General features: G+C 36.7%; 1 protein-coding gene across 1 annotated transcript in view; it reads right to left on the bottom strand.

The window, feature by feature from the left end:
• Window positions 1–17694, bottom strand: part of LOC117416637 (parafibromin-like) — a 123691-nt gene that overhangs the window by 47828 nt on the left and 58169 nt on the right. The gene's annotated exons all lie outside the window — the stretch shown is intronic.

The following is a 17694-nucleotide window of genomic DNA, read 5'->3' as shown; positions in this document are numbered from 1 at the left end:
GGTGGGGTGGCGACAACGACGACAACATTTATAAACATCATTATGTGTTTTTGCCAACACACATACCCGGTGGTAAGTTAATAAAGATTTTCAGTATATCTATAAACAACTACAGCTATGGACAAAAGTTTTGCATCACCCTATAGCAGCGGTTTTCAAACTGGGGTACGTGTATCCCTGGGGGCACTCGAGCGCTCCTCAGGGGGTACGCGAGAAAAATCCTGTAATGGCGGACAACGTTTATTTTGTTTTTTACCACATTGTAGTACTTTGCAACTTAACAATCGAATCAACAATGTTGAATCTCCTTTCAAATAAAACCACAGCCGTACTGGTGTACGTTTCCTTTCTGTTGGGCGAGGTTAACTATAAAACACCCAACTGGCTGCTGACAGTGAGTGAGCGTTGAGCGCACATGGCTAAATTACATATTTAAATAGCAGGGCAGTGGTTCTGCAGTCTAAAAAGAAAAAAAAAAAAAATCATTGTGTGATGTTGCTGCTTTTACAAATGTGTAGTATTTACTAGGTACGTTTACTTTCTGGAGTTTAAATGTTCAGTGTTTGTAGTTTAATCAGTTCAGTTCAGTTTAATCAAGCAGCTGTGCCACCCTACAGACAGTGAAATCACTGCACTGGAGCGACACGACTGTGTTATATTTACTTGCAATGCTTTATGTGTTAACATCAATAAGTACTTAAGCCTAGTAATTAGAAAATACATTTTTTCCCCGTTTTCATAGGTATATTATGACCCTATCTCAGATCAGGGTATGCGGTCGACTAGATTTTTTGGAAAGGCGTACAGGGCCTAAAAAGTTTGAAAACCACTGCCCTATAGAATTAACTCATTTTGCTTCATAAAGTCGAATGAAACCTGCTGAATAATGTTACGTAAACACACTGAATTACACACCGCTTCAGTTTTCCATATACTTAACGAAAAAAATGTAACATGAAATACTGTACTATGGCTTCTGGTAGACTTTTGCAATATAATTTTGTAGTTTTTCTGATTACATGATGTTAAATAAAATATCTAAATTAGGTTTATAGTTTATTTTTTTGATATGTCTCAAACCTAAAATTATAGGTGATGCAAAACTTTTGGCCATAGCTTTACATTAAAAAAATGTCTGTTTTTCAACTTTCTGGGTCACTCAATAATTAGGACATTTACAAAGGGCAAATCAATGCATTAGTCCATGTTAATACTGACTTAACAAAAGCCATACAAGTGCAGTATCGGAGTATACTTAAATGCCAACTACAACTGGTGTTCCGCAGTATATTGATACCTACGGTATATCATGATACCAAAATCTTATGACACCTAATGTTGGGGTAAAATAAAAAATATTGTGGTTTTTCGATACTGTGTTTTTTTTGTTGTTTTTTTTTAGCTTTTAGAACAAAACTCTAATTGTGTGTCTTTAAAAACAATATGACCTAAGCTTACTCATTTCTGCTTAGCGGAAGTGACCAACTACCCTGCGTGTTCTGGGAAAATTAAATTACTGCAGCAGTCATGGCGAATGCTGGAGAGAAGCTTCATGTGGAACTATTTTGGATTTCAGCCTGATGACAACAGCAATCTGATTGAAGGCGGACAGTCAAAATGTCGAGTGTTTTAAAAGAAGTGAAAAACAAAGGAGGAATTGCCACCAATTTACTGAAAGATCTTTCAGATCGCCACCCCGATCTCTTTGCCGATGTTTACTTTTACTGTAGTTTCTTCCGTTCCTTTAGTTTAAGTGCATATTACTTATCAAAAATGTCACAGCAAAGATAACACATAAAACAGGAATGCGCTAGAAGCTGATCAAAAGGGAGTTCGTTGATGCTTGTTTATTTCGTCATTACAGTGTATTTGCTAGAAGCTGCAAAAATATAATTTGCCGACATGTCATTAAAACTCTACCGCATGTCAAAAATGTTAGCGATGTTTTTATATTCTTTGGATTTTGTGTAATCTGTATTTTATGTCAGTGTAATGTGATAGCTGTGAAAATCCTGTGTTTTGAATTGCATGCATGAGTGGTGGAAAGACCACAATGAATACAGACTTCTTTGCCAGCATATTGGTTTCCCTAACAGGATCAATGTGACGCTTCACTTGCAGAGGAAAGCACAGGACCAATAAAGCTTCCGAGTCACACTGCAAAAGTCCGCCAATGCAGACGGCTACAGGTTCAGCATGAAAGCAATACAAAGTACTTACAGTTTATTACAGTAGTCAGACTGGTTGTCTTTTGTCTAATTTACTTTCTTTGCAAGATTTAACAACCAAACAAGCATGATGGGCCAAATGGCTTCCTCTCGCTAGTAAAATGTCTTTTGTTCTTATTTAAGGTGCACTGGGGTGTTGTTTTGACCGAGACATTTGGCTTGAGTACACTTACAACAGAATTCTGTTCTAATAGCACGTAAGAGGAAGGCATCTACATTAGGAGCCCGTTTGTTATAGAAATGTAGCATTAAACATAATGCTTAACTTTCCACTATTGAATTGTGTATGTTACGAGCGTTTTTAGTAAAGCAGTTCTTTGCCAGAAATGTTTTTTTTTTATCCACTGAACTTATTTTATAGAATTATTTGGAAGTAGTGATTTTCAAAATATCTAACAGGCTATAAAATTGCAAAATGTACCGATTCATGGAGGTGTTATGTTGTATGTGACTTTTTAAAAACATAAGAAATGTTACAAACAAGAGGAGGTCCGTTTGGCCCATCTTGCTCATTTGGTCGTTTATTGATCCAAGCAAGAACCTCATCAAGCCATTTCTTGAAGTACCCGTGTGAATCGGCTTCCACAACAGTGTTTCATTTTTTCATTCTTTTCTCTCATTTTATTAGCGCTTCTAATATACCTCTGTCTGTAAAACATCTGGTTTAGTTATAAAAAGTCTGCGTCAAGGAAAGTATTTCTGTGTTATTTTGTTATATATGAGAATCAAGACATTCCTTGTAATTGGAAGTATTTGAAGCTGTCCGAAACGCCAGAGTTCTCTTTTTATATATAAGAAATAAAGTAAACGGTGTCTTTTACACTAAGTGTTGTGCTTTCTTACCAGCTTTATTTGAATTTTATAGTTGGTGGCAATGGCCTTAGAATACACTGGAACTTGTTTTCAGCAGAATATATATATATATATATATATATATATATATATATATATATATATATATATATACAGGCTAACTTCACTATAACGACCACCCCATGGGACCTGGAGAAATGTTCGTTATAGCAGGGTATTCACTATGATAGGGTTTGGCATTTTTCTGTATCAGAATAATGACAAAACGGCAAATTTGAATTGAATGTCAATAGTACTTTTATGAAGACTCCTTCACATTGATCAATATTTAAATGGTATTGTGACAAGGTACTCATGTCACATGTGTTGGTAACCGCATTGCAAGACAGAGGAGTTGGAGTTTAAACCGCTGGCACAGGCGCGCAGGATTTATTAAAAACAAAACAGAAAGTAAACAAACAGGTCATGTGACGCTACCAACAATGGTAACACACAGAGGACACATACAAGACAGGCAGGCAGCAAGTCTCAATCGAGCTCCCGTCTGTAAACAATCATTTAATCAAACACAACAACTCCAAAAAGCACTTAAAACAAACCGGTTTCCACATATAAATTACACCAACACTAATTCCCCCCTGTGGTATGTTTAAAAGAAAACAGTAAAGAAATGAAAAAGGAAAGAATGTACACTTACATGCTGAATACAGTAATTACATGTCCATTGCCTGGTTGCAGTTTGTGTGAAGATGACTGACAGGCAACATTTTTCGTCACGCATGATTTGTACTACAATAGGTCATCTTTGAATTAGTTATCTTTGAATTAGTCAACTATGGTCTGTTTTCACTGAGAGAATAACACACTTGACACTGGAGAAAGTTCAGTGTCAGTCAGTACTGTATCCGGGTCGATCCTGTATGTGATTGTTCGAAAACGGCTAAAATATTATAACTACAACACTGTTCAAACTCATAACCCCATTTAAGAAATGGTTTTCAATGTTTTACAAGAGAATAAGGGTTGCTCTAAAACAGATCCAAATATGAATCTATATTGAGAAAAAAACAAACGTAGACACAAATCTACTGAAAGATGAATTCATGTTGGGAAGGGTTATTTAAAATGAAATACTGCACACTTCCTTTTAAAAGGAAGACTATGTTGCATTAGATTACAGTCCATAGTTAATTCATTTTGCTACTTTTTTTTTTTTTTTTTTTACTTAATAGAACATCTTCCCTTTTACCAGGTAAAGATAATGTATGAAGACGACAGACTCATCTCTGAAAACACAGCATTGAAACCTGCAATGGTACAGAGGAAAATCTTCAACAGGGAAAACTATAATGCAACTTAATTTTACATTAACCTTAAACAAATCATTAAAGACTTACTATAGCTTTAATTCTGACAATATGCTGCTTATGCAAAGAGGTTTTTTCATTCTAATTTTAAATGCTGTCTTAAATGGTATTACGGCTCTGGTGTTCTATGGCGTTAAAGTGAAAATGTAACAAAAAAGTTAATAAATCTGGTTAATATATATTTTACTGTCATTATATATTATATATTACTGTCATTATATATTCACTATGGAGAAAGTTTCTATGTACATCAATCATAGTCTGTTGAAGAATCCAATGTGATCCCCTTTAATGAAAATAAAAGCAGAAATATAAAAAGAAAACTGCTTTTTATGTTGACTGCTTCCTAAAAATGCTTATATATATAATTTTTTTTTTGTATACCTACTATGGTGCAACAATTAATTGATGCATCGATTATTGATCATCTGTCCTTAAATTTCCAGGCCTGTTGCCGGTTAGTATTAAAATCTTGAGTGTGTGAGAATGCTCTTCTTTTAGTGCTAGTACGGTACATTACTGTGTTGCTAGGATACACACTTTTAGGCCTCTACATTCATTGGACAAGCCAAATCAGAAGCAGGCCTATTGTAATCATGTTTTCTTGATTTAAAAAATTAAGGCAATACGTTTTTTTGGTTTGGTTTTAAATCTATTAAATCTACTGGATGACCTTCTTTTGTTTCAAAGCATGTTGTGTTTGGATTATATGACAATATCATATAAAAGAAGCTGAATTTAGTATGATAGTTAAATTAGTCCGGATTTGTGAGAGGAATTCAAAGGTTTTGCTTTGCTTTTAGACATAAAATGTTAACAGTAATGAAAACCACAGTTCAGATTGAAATGACATGATAAAATATTGTATCTTGTATTATTATTACAATGTTAAAGGGACATCTGACGTGGACGCACGCGTATTATTTTCAGTTGTTTGTTTGTTTTTTTATAATCGGAAATGTTCTAATTTGAATGCAAGTTGTGTTTTTGTTTAACTAAAAATTATCGAACCAAATGTAATGGCCTGCCGGCAGGGCTTAAGAGCTAGTTTCACAAACCCCGATTGGCACCAATATCGGATTATCTTTTCAAAAATTAGATTGTGTAGTCCATAATTACTGCTAATTTGGTTTCAGTTGTTAAAAACTCAAGTCCTTTGTATTTTTGTTTTTTTATAAAATCGGAAACGTTCTAAATTGAATGTAAATTGTGCCTTTTTGTTTAACTATTATGCACAACAGTGTTTTAAATTATCTGATCTTCTGTTAAAAACAAATGCTTGTTTATTTTGAAAAATAAACGTCAATGCATCGATTATAGTTGATAAATGTCTATACGATAAATCGAATACGAAATGAGGGTGCCGATTGCACCACTAATACCTACTGTATATAAGAAATCTAATCTTAAACTTTCCATGCTAACAGGAAAGGTGCTACATTGAAAACTGAACCTAGTTTTTTGTAAATCCATTTACAAACAAACTTATGGCTGTTTTCACAGATCCAGATTAGCAGTAATTATGGACTACACAATCTAATTTTTGAAAAGATAATCCGATATTGGTGCCAATCAGGGTTTGTGAAACTAGCTCTTAAGCCCTGCCGGCAGGCCATTACATTTGGTTCGATAGCTCTTAATTTTTAGTTAAACAAAAACACAACTTGCATTCAAATTAGAACATTTCCGATTATAAAAAAAAAAAAAAACAACAACTGAAAATAATATGTGCGTGTTCGCATCAAATGTCCCTTTAACTTTGTAATAAAAAATATTATACTTTAACAGAAGTCATTTCTATCTGAATTATGGTTGTCTATTACTGTTAACACTTTATGTCCAAAGCAAATCGAAACATTTTAATTAATCTCACAAATCCTGACTAAATTTAACTACTGTACTAAATTCAGCTTCTTTTTTATATAATATTGCCATATAATCTGAATACAACACACTTTGAAACAAAAGGTAAAAATTGGTAGATTTAATATTGGCATTGTTTATATACTGTAATAGCACTAAAAGAAGCAAACTCAAGGTTTTAATGCAAATCGGCAACAGGCGACTTCAAACTGGGTTTTAATTTGATGCATCGATTCACCAATATGTAAATCGAAGCTTGGGAAATTAATTAAGATTAATAAGAACATACGAAAGTTTACAAACGAGAGGAGGCCATTCAGCCCATCTTGCTCGTTTGGTTGTTAGTAGCTTATTGATCCCAGAATCTCATCAAGCAGCTTCTTGATGGATCCCAGGGTGTTAGCTTCAACAACATTACTGGGGAGTTGGTTCCAGACCCTCACAATTCTGTGTATAAAAGTGCCTCCTATTTTCAGTTCTGAATGCCCCTTTATCTAATCTCCATTTGTGACCCCTGGTCCTTGTTTCTTTTTTCAGTAATACTAGATCACTTGGGCATTGCTGGGTGAAAAAAACAAAAACAAACCACATGACCACATGACCACATGACCCAACATTTAACCAATCAGTGAGTTGAAGGGGTGGGTTTTCTGTGTTAAGCACATTGAGAGGCTAAAATGTTAAAAATGATTGCTAAAAAAAATAACTGATCATTTTCAAAGCAAAAATAGTGACAATGAATGCAGGGTTTTCAAAATAAGCCGATGATCGGCGCAATCCACCGCCTAATACTAGATTTGCGCAGGCGACTTTATTAAAAACATATCAAGATTATTTTCAGGTATTATCATTCAGTCCATTTGTTGTCGTATTATTGTACTGTAAGGTGATATATAGTACATAATAGCTATACATATGCACCAAAAAAAAAAAAAAAAAAAACTATTCCTATCGTGATATCGTAAAAATATGTACCCAGGTGCTTGTGAGAGATATTGTGGGTTCATGTATAGAGGCTGATACGCCTTTAAGAAGAAAGGGGTGCTGGGATATCAGATGAACTTGTTTTCCTAAGAGTGGCTTTTTCCTCGGCCTGCGACCATTGGGACCTTCACCATGCAATACTCGACCTATCGTTTAAATGGAAACCCTAGTCCCACTTGCAGCCAATTCACTTTCAGTATCTTTGGCAGTCAATCTCGGATTGTTATTAACCTTCCTCACAATTCTTATACTTATTATTGGTGAAAGAACCTTCTTTCTTCCAGACCGAGGGAGCGTTGTGACAGTACCATTAGTCTTGCACTTCTTGATAATAGAAACAATAGTTGAAATTGGGACACTGAAATGCTTTGAAATCTACTTATATCCTTCTCCAGCTTTATGACAATAAATAATGTTCTGCCTAAGGTCTTCAGATAGCTCTTTACATTTTCCCATATTGGCATATTGGTAATGACAGCAATCATCCTATGCCTAACCCTTTTACACTCTCCAAGAATGTTCACCTACAACCCAGCATTTTCTAGACTTTTCTAGAATTAGGTTCTGCATTATCATATTGAAATTTCTAGCACCTTGTAGACAATACTATCATAGCATCAAAGGGTATGAGTATTTTTTAATCAGCATTTTTGGAGTTTTGCAAAAAAAATGCTGAAATAAATAATTTTACACATTATTTCTTGTAACTTTTTCCTCATCCACAAAAGCAAAATTTGCTATGAAAGATTTTTTCAAATTTTTTTTTTTTTTTTTGAGAAATTTCTAGAATTTTGTTCATAATATTTAGATAATTAGCATTTTATAGGCAGTGAATAAATGTAATATCCTGTTAGGTCATTGCCTACTATCTTAATCACAATGTTTTTACAAATGCTTAAATTTTACATTTTTGGTCTATAAAATAAATGTCATACCTTGAAATTGTATCCACGTTGTGATTTGTACTCTACTGTCCCATACAATTTGCATTGTGGGCCTCGTGTTTATCTACATGGGACGGTACAAGCCTCAGTCATCTACAAATTGGGAAGCTCTATTAGCAATTGATTCCCGCTTTATGAAAGATAATGTACGTGTTTAAAAAACTAATACCAGTAATTATGTACATGTTCACTCAGGGTCAGTCATATAAACTGCAGTGTAAAAAACAAAAGTATAGGGAGGTAAAACAGGCTGATCCCTGAAGCCACCAATACACTTCAGCCATAAAACACCAGGCAGAAGGATATCTACATCATCAGATGGAAGGAAACGCAGATGGATCACATTAGTTTACGTAAAAGAAGCTAGGTCTTAGTTGGTGCTTATCTTGGCGAGAGCCGAGTCCAATATCAGCATGAAGTTTTAACAACTACTCTCATGTAATGGAAATCATGAAGATCTGGATACATCCAGCAACTGCTGTGAATAGTGCAGCTGGCAACGAGGGAAAGAACTTTTGACAGCCTGAAGAGACAGCTGACAGGAGGAAAGAGACCCCATTAGGGCTGGCAGGGGTTATCCATCCTAGCTGGCAGTATCCAGCTGTGTTTTCAAGTGGAAAAGGACGCTGGAGACATTTCTAAGAAATTGGAGAAAAATACCCCTAGGGTCTGCGAGAGCAGGGGCGGAAGATGACTCAAGGTTTGACAACACGGTTAATGACTTAGGAAAGGAAATGGATATGAGAACAGTGAGTACTTTACAAAGGACTAGCTCCAGATCTGTAGTTAGCAAAGACATGGAGCTCGAGGTTTGTGTCTGTGGCTGGAGCAAAGTGACAACGGTTAGGGGTTTGAAGATTCATCAGGGGAGAAAGAAATGCTTGAGGGAGGAGGGACAAGGGCCTCACATTGATCATTATGTTTTACGAAGTCAGTCAAATGAAATCCAATCAGCACCCCGTCATAGATGAGAGGAGGACTTGCATACACACAACTAATGATGAACCTAATGATCCTTGTGAACCCGGACAGATGAACCAGCGTAAGAGAAAAGAACCTCAACAGGCACACCTGGAGTTAAATGGCCAAGAGCTTCTGATAAAACAGAGTGGGACACAGTAAACACGGATCTCTGTTTTGTGTTGGAAAGGTTAGGTGGAACAGTCGAAAAGAAGCTGGATAAATTTGGGGATACCATCTACGCATATGGAAGTGAGAGGTTTGGAGTTGAAAAAAGAAAGGAGAAAGCAAAACCTATTCCTGTAAAGTCTAGATGGCAGCAGGAGATTGAGCGCTTAGTTAGAGAAAGGAGGCAGCTGAGGAAGCAATGGAGAAGAGCAGAACAGTCAGAAGTAGACACTCAATCTATTACAAAGGGTAATTAAAGATAAGCTTGCAACATTGCACAGAACTGAGCACCTACGGAAATGCTGCAAAAAGGAGGAGCGTGCGAGAAATAACTTTTATAATGACCTATTCAAATTTGTAAAGAAGTTATTCACCAGGGAGAAAAATGGCACACTAAAAGCAACCAAGTCTGAGCTGGAGAGATATCTCGAGGAAACGCACACAGATTAAAAAAGGCAGGAGCCTATGTCGACTCCTTCAGACATCCCACCTATCAATCCACCAGAATACCAATTGGAAGACTGCGCACCTAAGTGTAAAGAAGTAGAGCGAGCTGTGAAAAAAGCAAGGGCGTCATCATGTCCTGAGCCTAATGGAGTTCTGTACAGCGTGTACAAGAGTGCCCCTGGTGTTCTATGAATCCTGTGGAAACTGATGAAAGTAGCATGGGAAAAACAAGTTGTACCAAGAGCATGGCGCCAAGCAGGTGGGGTCTTTATACCCAAAGAAAAAGATTCTATGAGTATCGGTCAGTTTCGTCCCATTTCCCTGTTAAACTAATAAGGCAAGATTTTCTATAGCATTGTTGAACAGAGATTGTCAGCTTACCTATTGAAGAACTGCTTCATTGACACTTCAGTGCAGAAAGCTGGTATTCCAGGTTTCCCAGGATGCTTAGAGCACATCAGTGTGATCTGGCAGCAAATTCAAACCACTAAAAAGGAGAGTAAGGAGCTCCATGTGACATTCCTGGATTTTGCTAATGCATACGGTTCAGTACCACGAGCTTCTTTGGGCAGAATTATATTTTCTCAGTGTACCGAGGACAATAACTAACTTAGTGAAAGCCTACTTTGGAGATTTGAAATTTTGTTTTTCAACTTCAGAATTCACCACTGTATGGCTATGTCTAGAAATAGATATTGTTATCGTTACAAGCCTATCTATAGGTGAGTGATTCATTCTAAAGGCAGTACAACAATTCAGTGTTTTAATCAATGTCAGAAGTAATGGTCAAATAATTGTGTGTCTCAATATTAGGCGCCTAACTGTTAAACAGTACTTGCTGTTGTGATGTTACAGAGTCAGTAATTGCAAACCTACAAAATTGGGCAGATGTTTCAGCATAAAATGTACAATATGTACTTAATGAGCACGTCTCTGCACAGTGCTACACCTAGAATTCCCACATGTAGTTTACTAAAGGAAAGTGTTAAACAAAGAAAAGCAAGTACCGTTCTTTAGAAGGTAATTATTCCCTAAGTAAGGCAGTTCAAAATACTTGCCATGTCAAAAGCACTGTTTTACTATAAAAAAAAAAGACTTCACTCTGTTTCATACCATTAAAATGGTCTTATTTCTCTAAGAAATGGTGTCTTTGCCTTTGTGCTTGCGTCTAAATATGGTTCACTGAGTTAGAGGACAAAACAATAATGTAAAACAGTAATGTAACTGCTGCTAGTGCAACAAGTCATTTCTTGCTAGTTTAAAAATATTTATATTTTTATTTTAATATTCAGGCAAGTCATCAAGTACGTGCGAAAACATTACAGAAAACATTACCCCCCCACCCCACCCCCTCACACAGATGTTTGGGGCATTTCTACAAATCTGGAATGGACCTGGGAGAGGCCATTTTGACGGAATTCCGTCTACAGATGGAGCATTTTCACCCATGGAATAGTAGCAGCCCAGATGATTAGTAATGAAAACGGGACACATCATAACACCTAATTCTATATCCTCAATTTTCCAGAGACCTGTATTTTCCTTGAAAAGGCTGTATAATGTAATTTATTAATGAAACAGGATTGTTTTCCCTTAAACTGTATACTACAGAAAATATGTAAAATCACCTTTACAACCTTCAACTTCAGAAATACTGTGATGCAGTTACCAAAAACAAGAATCCTTTATCAGTAGCAGTGTCGATCACTTTTTAAACCCAAGGACGAATAGTAAATCTACAACCGTTTTATTAAATCTGTGATGTCACAGAGCAAGTGTCTTTGACTATCCCTGCTGGGTGACGTCAGACTGCAATAGTTCTTTGACCGTTGACTAGGAAGACCAATGGCCAGTTTTGTGGGCTATAGCACAAACTATTTGTTGTGTACACAGTGAGTTGCAATCTAAGGGTTTAAATTTGTTTCTACATGAAGTACAGTATCAATTTCTAAACAAAAAGACTAGTCCAGTGCCTCTCCAGTTATTTTTTAATAAACTAAACTATACAGGGGAGTGTCAGGTTCCAAATGGAAAAAATAAAATAAAAATCTCTATAGTAGATATTTCTCAAGTAGTTGAGGGATCCAGGGGGTGCAATGCATTCCTCATGATTATTATAACCGACCATAAATCTAAAACTTCTTTGTAATAAAAATAAAATTAATAGCTGCCGTTCAATGGGCTAGGAAACAGATTTTGTATTCATTCAAATATCTATACAGGACACACAACTGAGATGACACACCTAGTTTACAGTGTGGTCCTGATTTGAAGAAAGAATGAATCCCAAAAGTCCTCTTGTTATTGTAATCCAGGTCAACCCCAGACCTATCAAAGTGACAGTGCCTGAACCAGTCCATGGCATAACATTTCCGTAGAAACAGACACAAATGTCCAGCTGACAGCAAATTATTCGCTCAAGAGATTCTTCTGCTGTGCAATTTTCTAGGCCATCATCTCAGCCAAGATGATATCCACTAACATTTTCTAACAGATGGCAGATTTCAACAGTTACACATGGACTGGCAGATGGAATGTTTCCAACAATGAACCAATCTCTAATTGTACATTTAATTTTACATCAACACTGCATCAGTAGTGGGAATTTAAAAACTCATGTTGGCCCACCAGTCCAACCAACTTGATTTTTCAAGATGATACTATTTGTGCCGACATATACTTGTACACTGTGGCATATGAGCAGTAGGGCTAGTCAAGATTATTTTATTTGGTTTTGAGATTATTGAAACCTTACTAACTGACAATTCACCATTTGTCAACACCTCTAGGGGCAGAAGACTTATGGATTGGGTTCATTACAACTTAGAAAATCTTTAAAATGGGAAGAGTTTAGTTCATTGCAATTGGTATTATCCTTCAGACTATAATTACGGCTGTCCTCTGTACTAACCACAGGATTTGTTGACTGCAACGGAACCTAATGCTTACAGTTAACTGTGTAATGAGGCTGGGGTTGAGCCCCAGACACTACCTCTATATTACCAGTCATTCAATGACAAATTTTTATTTATATATATACGGTCACCTCCAAAATTATTGGCACCCTGGATAAAGATGAGCAAAAAAGGCTGCATAAAATAAACAAGGGTAATGAGCTATATTTTATGCTCAAATATATGGGAAAACCATATTCTTTTATTCTAATACAATTGCTCAGAGAAAAAGTTTTAAGTTTTAACAAGTAATAAAAAATGTTCTCAAAAAGATAGGTGTCAGAATTATTGGCACCCCTAAAGATTCTTATAAATAAAATCAAACAAAATTAAAAATGCATTAACATTCTGTATTGTGGCCTTCCATGGCTTCCTGTTTCACTTGGGTATAAAAATGAGGTAACACGCATATGAAATCCATTTGTCATCCATCACCATGGGGAAAGGCAAAGAACTCACAAATGAAAAGAGACAAATGGTTGTTGACCTTCATAAATCAGGCAATGGGCACAAAACAATTTCAAAAGTAATTCAAAAGTATTCATATCCTTTGGTGCTATGCTATGATAGTATTGTCTACAAGGTGCTAGGAATTTCAATATGATAATGTAGAACCTAATTCTAGACGTCTAGAAAATGCTGGATTGTAGGTGAACATTCTTAAAGACTATAAAATGGTTTGGCATAAGATAACTGCTGAAATTACCAATAAGTCAATATGGGAAAAAGTAAAGAGCTACAGTGCCTTGCGAAAGTATTCGGCCCCCTTGAACTTTGCGACCTTTTGCCACATTTCAGGCTTCAAACATAAAGATATGAAACTGTAATTTTTTGTGAAGAATCAACAACAAGTGGGACACAATCATGAAGTGGAACGAAATTTATTGGATATTTCAAACTTTTTTAACAAATAAAAAACGGAAAAATTGGGCGTGCAAAATTATTCAGCCCCCTTAAGTTAATACTTTGTAGCGCCACCTTTTGCTGCGATTACAGCTGTAAGTCGCTTGGGGTATGTCTCTATCAGTTTTGCACATCGAGAGACTGAAATTTTTGCCCATTCCTCCTTGCAAAACAGCTCGAGCTCAGTGAGGTTGGATGGAGAGCATTTGTGAACAGCAGTTTTCAGTTCTTTCCACAGATTCTCGATTGGATTCAGGTCTGGACTTTGACTTGGCCATTCTAACACCTGGATATGTTTATTTGTGAACCATTCCATTGTAGATTTTGCTTTATGTTTTGGATCATTGTCTTGTTGGAAGACAAATCTCCGTCCCAGTCTCAGGTCTTTTGCAGACTCCATCAGGTTTTCTTCCAGAATGGTCCTGTATTTGGCTCCATCCATCTTCCCATCAATTTTAACCATCTTCCCTGTCCCTGCTGAAGAAAAGCAGGCCCAAACCATGATGCTGCCACCACCATGTTTGACAGTGGGGATGGTGTGTTCAGGGTGATGAGCTGTGTTGCTTTTACGCCAAACATAACGTTTTGCATTGTTGCCAAAAAGTTCGATTTTGGTTTCATCTGACCAGAGCACCTTCTTCCACATGTTTGGTGTGTCTCCCAGGTGGCTTGTGGCAAACTGTAAACGACACTTTTTATGGATATCTTTAAGAAATGGCTTTCTTCTTGCCACTCTTCCATAAAGGCCAGATTTGTGCAGTATACGACTGATTGTTGTCCTATGGACAGAGTCTCCCACCTCAGCTGTAGATCTCTGCAGTTCATCCAGAGTGATCATGGGCCTCTTGGCTGCATCTCTGATCAGTCTTCTCCTTGTATGAGCTGAAAGTTTAGAGGGACGGCCAGGTCTTGGTAGATTTGCAGTGGTCTGATACTCCTTCCATTTCAATATTATCGCTTGCACAGTGCTCCTTGGGATGTTTAAAGCTTGGGAAATCTTTTTGTATCCAAATCCGGCTTTAAACTTCTCCACAACAGTATCTCGGACCTGCCTGGTGTGTTCCTTGTTCTTCATGATGCTCTCTGCGCTTTAAACGGACCTCTGAGACTATCACAGTGCAGGTGCATTTATACGGAGACTTGATTACACACAGGTGGATTCTATTTATCATCATTAGTAATTTAGGTCAACATTGGATCATTCAGAGATCCTCACTGAACTTCTGGAGAGAGTTTGCTGCACTGAAAGTAAAGGGGCTGAATAATTTTGCACGCCCAATTTTTCAGTTTTTTATTTGTTAAAAAAGTTTGAAATATCCAATAAATTTCGTTCCACTTCATGATTGTGTCCCACTTGTTGTTGATTCTTCACAAAAAATTACAGTTTCATATCTTTATGTTTGAAGCCTGAAATGTGGCAAAAGGTCGCAAAGTTCAAGGGGGCCGAATACTTTCGCAAGGCACTGTATCTGAAGACCTTGGGCAGAAAATGATTTATTGTCATAAAGCTGGAGAAGGATACAAGAAGATTTCCAAGCATTTCAGTATCCCAATTTCAACTACTGTTTCTATTATCAAAAAGTACAAGACTCATGGTATTGCCACAGCGCTCCCTTGGTCTAGAAGAAAGAAGGTTCTTTCACCAAGAACAAGTAGAAGAATTGTGAGGAACAGGGTTCATACACCTTTGAAAGAATAAATCCAGACTTACCTTGCAAGATTTGACACGATTCTTGACAAGAAGACTCATTTGAAATACTCCATAGATATACTTGAGTCACACATCATCATGGTCAGTAAAATGCAGCACTGAGTAGTCTTTTAGGATTATTTTAGGAAATACATTTTGATTAGGAAATACATCGTCCAAAAGCAAATAACAAAAGGTGTAAAAATAAAAATTACAAGTCAAAAAAAAAAAAAGTTTCAGTACACAATTTGTACTGCCTTATAGGATTTGTTTTTCATTTCTTGGAGCTTGCTTTCAGCTCTTGCTCTGAACTCTGCAGCTCTGATTGTTTCTCTTTGGCTGATCTCCTAAGTGTATTGGACTTCGAGATAAAGGAGATCTGACCTGTGGTCTCGTCTTTCTCTGCATAGTCATTGGCAGATTTCAGAAGAGCCTTAATGTTGGTCTCAATTCTTTTTTCCTTTAGAGCATCGACCTCATCCATAAATAATTTTCTTTTCTCACCTCTCTTCTGTTCTCCTTTCCTGCATGGTACTTCTGCCTAGCTGTGGAGGCTGACAGAAGCAGCTCTTTGGTAACTGTCACATTAATGACCCCGCCAACATTCTTCAGGTAGTCTGAGATCAATCTCTGTGCAACCAATGTCTGTTCTGACATATTTTCAACAGTTGATTGAGAATCCTCACTCAACCGAGGCCTGCCCATGTGAAAGTAACAACAGTTTTTTAGTCACATTCCAGATCTCTAACCACTCCACTTTCTTGGACATTTGTTCAAAGAAAAAGGTATCCAATCTTGAGTCACCTGGGCTGAATGAGAAAGTCTGGGTTGGTGCTGCTCATAGCAAAATATTTAAACTGACATATGATTTCGTCACATTTACTGTCCTTAACTTGTCTGGCATCACTCAAAATCTGAAGTGATCTTTTTAACTGATGTCAGGCTCCTGAGCAATTCTTTGTGGGTCTGGCCAAGCCAAGTTTCGGACAAGTCCATAAGAAATAGGGGATTTCTGTAGCAGCTTTGTCACAGTACTAATTAAGAATTGCTTGGTATCTGCCTTTACATCAAATATGTCTTTTTCAGCCACTTTTTTGCCACCTTTAAGTCTTTGAGTTGCTTCTCTGCCACAAGACAACATTTACTTGTAATACATCCTTGTGACATGAATAATCACGGATAGCAATCTTTAGGTTGCAGAAGTCGCTGCTTTCAAAAATCAGGTTTGAAAAAGCAATCCATCAAACCTTTGATAGTTTTGTAAAGATCACCGGACAGAAATGGCAACTTTGGATTATCACTTTGATATTTTTTAAGAAATGGTGAAACATCTCTAGCAATGGACATGAAAATGTTGGCTTTAACCAAGAAAAGGGGATCTTTACAGCTTTCTTCAACAATACTGAACGATTTGTTTTTAGGATTTGGGACTTTGCGCGACTTAACATTGGCAACGTATTCCTGAAAATGTGGCCACACCTCTATGGCTCTCTCTACAACTTGTATGTTCTCCAACCATCTGTGCTTACAAAACTGCTTGGGGAAAACATCAGCGCCAGTTACCTTTGTAAAGTCCTTACGTCTGGCTGGCGAGTCTTTGAACAGCCAATACAATGAGTTCAATGTCTCCTCTATGCCCCATTCTGTCTCAGCACTACCTGATCTAAATGCATTGTGCAGAACATGCAGTCCACAACTACCTATATTAAGAAGTTTGTGATTGGTTTCTTCTTCAATGTCAGTTGCAAGCATGCTGTGTGTTTTCCAATTGACAGTGGGCCCATCCATTGATAGATGCAGAATGCCCCGGTGTCCAATGGAGTCACAAGAGTCCCTGAGTTTTTCATACAAGTCATCAGCTGTTGCATGTCCTAGGATATGTGATGTATAAAATCAAGTTGACACCACACCTTCTTCCCAGAAGCGTACATTAAAATATTTAATTTTTTTCATTTATCTACACATCTTACCCCAAAACTTCCAAGTGAAAAAAATATTCTAGAAACTTGTAGAAAATTAATTAAAAATAAAAACTGAAATAGCTTGGTTGGATAAGTGTCCACAACCCTTGTAATAGCAATCATAAGTTAGCTCAGGTATAACCAATCGCCTTCAAAATCACACACCAAGTTAAGTGGCCTCCACCTGTGTTAAATTGTAGTGATTCACATGATTTCAGGATAAATTCAGCAGTTCCTGTAGGTTCCCTCTGCTCTGTTAATGTTGATACTTTTCTCGCTTTTGTTATTTATCATCTCTGGATGTTTTACATTACATTGATCTGCATGTGATTAAATACAACCTTTACGGTAACTAAAATAAAACATAAAATATGGTTTAATTACTATCTATATTATTATTAAACCATAGATA

Source organism: Acipenser ruthenus, chromosome 12 (assembly GCF_902713425.1).
Source record: "Acipenser ruthenus chromosome 12, fAciRut3.2 maternal haplotype, whole genome shotgun sequence".
Taxonomy (NCBI): Eukaryota; Metazoa; Chordata; class Actinopteri; order Acipenseriformes; family Acipenseridae; genus Acipenser; species Acipenser ruthenus.
Note: the sequence above shows the minus strand (reverse complement) of the source record. Positions and strands in the feature narration are given on the sequence as shown.